Consider the following 3015-nt stretch of genomic DNA (forward strand, 5'->3'; position numbering starts at 1 on the left):
TCTACATATGGTAACTAATCAGTGCCAATATAGTGGTACGCCAAAAGAAGATCCCAACGAACATCTTCGTACCTTTAATAGGATCTGTACACTATTCAAAATCCGAGAAGTAGAAGACGAACAAATCTATCTCATGTTGTTTCCCTGGACTTTAAAGGGAGAAGCCAAAGATTGGTTAGAATCGTTACCTGAAGGGGCGATTGACACATGGGATGTTTTAGTTGAAAAATTTCTTAAACAATTCTTTCCGGCATCCAAAGCCGTGAGACTTCAAGGAGAAATTGTTACGTTCGCGCAAAAGCCAAATGAAACATTATATGAGGCATGGACAAGATTCGAAAGGATGTTGAGAGGATGTCCTCAACACGGTTTAGACACTTATCAAATAGTACAAATATTCTACCAAGGTGTCAACGTTGCTACAAGAAAAGACATCGACATAACAGCTGGTGGTTCCATTATGAAGAAAACCGCAACTGAAGCTTACAAAATTATTGATAACACTGCTTCCCACTCTCATGAGTGGCACCAAGAAAAAGATATTTTTCGTTCATCTAAAGTGGCTAGAGCCGATTCTAGCCATGACTTTGATTCCGTTTCCGCAAAAATAGATGCTTTCGAGAGACGAATGGAAAAGATGAATAAAGATATTCACGCAATACGAATTAGTTGTGAGCAATGCGGTGGACCACACTTAATGAAAGACTGTCACATTGAACAAACGATGGAACAACGTGAGAATGTTGTCCACATGAACCAAAGGCTGGAAAATAGTTATCAGAATAATTATCAACCGCCAAGGCCAAACTTCAATCGAAATCAAAACATTCTTTACAATCCAAAAGGACCCGACAATAACTCGTATAACCAACAAGGTCCGAATAACCAACCAACTCAAAACAACACTTTCAATCAACAAAGACCTGGCTTGTATAAACCATCACAACAAACCGAAGAGAAAAAGCGAAATCTAGAAGAAATGATGGCAAAGCTAATGGAATCTCAAACACAATTTATTACATCTCAAACCCAAACGAATGAGAGGTTTGATCAGTCATTAAGAACTCAACAAGCTTCCATTTTGAATCTAGAAAAACACGTAGGTACTCTTGCTAGCATGATAAGTGAGAGGGAACAAGGAAAGCTACCGAGTAATCCTGAAGTAAATCCTCGGAATGAGAATGTTAACATGGTTTCAACAAATTCTGAAAAACCAGCTCCAGAAGATGGGAAGGTTTTAGATGAGAGTAACAATGAAGAAGTTACACCACCACCACCACCACCCGAGTATGTAAAGCCAGTGGTGACACCATACAAACCACCCCTCCCGTTTCCAAGAAAAGGAGTTGAGTATGAGCAAGTAATAGGTAATAAAGATTGTGATACCTCTGGAAAGAAGAAGAAGAAGAATAAAAAAGTGCAAGAAACAAAAACAGTAGAAGTAAACCCGGTGAAGACAGTTCCACCAAATCCTCCACCTAGGGTAGGTGATCCGGGTGAATTTATTGTTCCTTGTCTACTTAGTGATTGTGTCATGTATGATGCACTGGCAGATTTAGGTGCAAGTGTGAGTGTTATGCCTCTTTCCTTATATAAGAGATCAGGTGTAGGTGAGTTAACTCCAACAGATATGAGTGTTCGACTCTTTGATCAAACCATTAAGCACCCAGTTGGAATTGCTGACAACCTACCCATTCAAGTAGGTAATTTAACCTTTCTAGTCGAATTCATTGTCATTGACATAGAAGAGGACCCAAACATTCCTCTAATTTTAGGTCGACCATTCTTAGCGTCCACCGGGGCGTTATTTGATGTAAGAAATGGTAGAATGACACTTAGTAATGATGAAAAATCGATCACCTTTATGATTCGAAAGTCTAAATCTCCACCAACCAATACCGTTGAACCAGCAAAAATGATTGGTAAGAACCATGTTGTTTTACCAACTCCAACGGTAGTGCTTAGCAATAATAAAACGCCTAAGTGTGGGGAAAATGAAGTAACACCTAATGATGACCTGATAACAAAGAACCCCGTTGTTGATATGAAATTAAATGACCCCGTTATTAATAGTTCAATGAAGAAACTTATTAAACGGATTCGCGATGCTAGAACCAAGGGGAACTTTAAGTTATGTAACCGGTTAGTATCCAATCTATCACCTAAAGAAAAGGAGAAACTAGTTGAAATTGTGGATATTACACAGGAATCCGACCAATGGCTTAAAGAAAAAGTCACGGATATGCAAGTTGATTATGGACAAGAGAAATTGACGATGAAGTTAATCACAATTTCGACACCACAGCTACCTAAGTGTGGGGAGATTTAAATGTTCTAAAAAGAAAATGCTGTCTAGAGTTAATTGTTCTGTTCTCGTGTAGTTCCGAGAATGGAATCCGATTGGTCTTTTCCGCTAGCAGACACTAAAGAACTAGTTTTCTCCCACCATTCTGAATTTTTATTTTTTAGGTTTTAATTAATATGCCTTTTAAATTTAAGTTTTGTGTGATTTTAAAAACAAAATTTACTTTATTTCATTAAGTTTAAAAAATTGATTTCTAAAATTCGTCGTGAGTTGAAGACTAGGTCGTTGAACCGAAATTGCTTTACCCAAGGACGGGGCGATAAATTTTGTTATCATTATTTTTTTAATTTTATTGATCTAAAGTATGCAAAAAATATATATATATATATATATATATATATATATATATATATTATATTTTATAAATTTTTAAACGTGGGATAATATATCAAACTTTAAAAATATGTATATATATGTTTGTATTTTATGTTATGTACAAAACAGGGTAAAACAGCGCACTTTCAAAGAATGTCATTAAGTTCAGCAAAAGCTTCTAATTTTGACGACAAGACGCAAAATATCAAATGTGATATAAAACAACATGTTTGCAAACTCGGTATTTCCAATAACTTTTCTACACTAATCACCCTCATGAATTTATAATTAGAGTCTGATTTCATGCAAATGAGGGCATTGCATGATCTTAAGTG

General features: G+C 36.2%; 1 non-coding gene across 1 annotated transcript; it reads right to left on the bottom strand.

Annotated features, from left to right (window-relative positions):
• Window positions 1-265: 265 nt before the first annotated feature.
• On the bottom strand, window positions 266-372 carry LOC139865365 (small nucleolar RNA R71). Its single transcript, XR_011764890.1, has one exon. It is a non-coding gene; the product is annotated as a small nucleolar RNA R71 (small nucleolar RNA).
• Window positions 373-3015: the final 2643 nt, after the last annotated feature.

Source organism: Rutidosis leptorrhynchoides, chromosome 8 (assembly GCF_046630445.1).
Source record: "Rutidosis leptorrhynchoides isolate AG116_Rl617_1_P2 chromosome 8, CSIRO_AGI_Rlap_v1, whole genome shotgun sequence".
Classification (NCBI taxonomy): domain Eukaryota; kingdom Viridiplantae; phylum Streptophyta; class Magnoliopsida; order Asterales; family Asteraceae; genus Rutidosis; species Rutidosis leptorrhynchoides.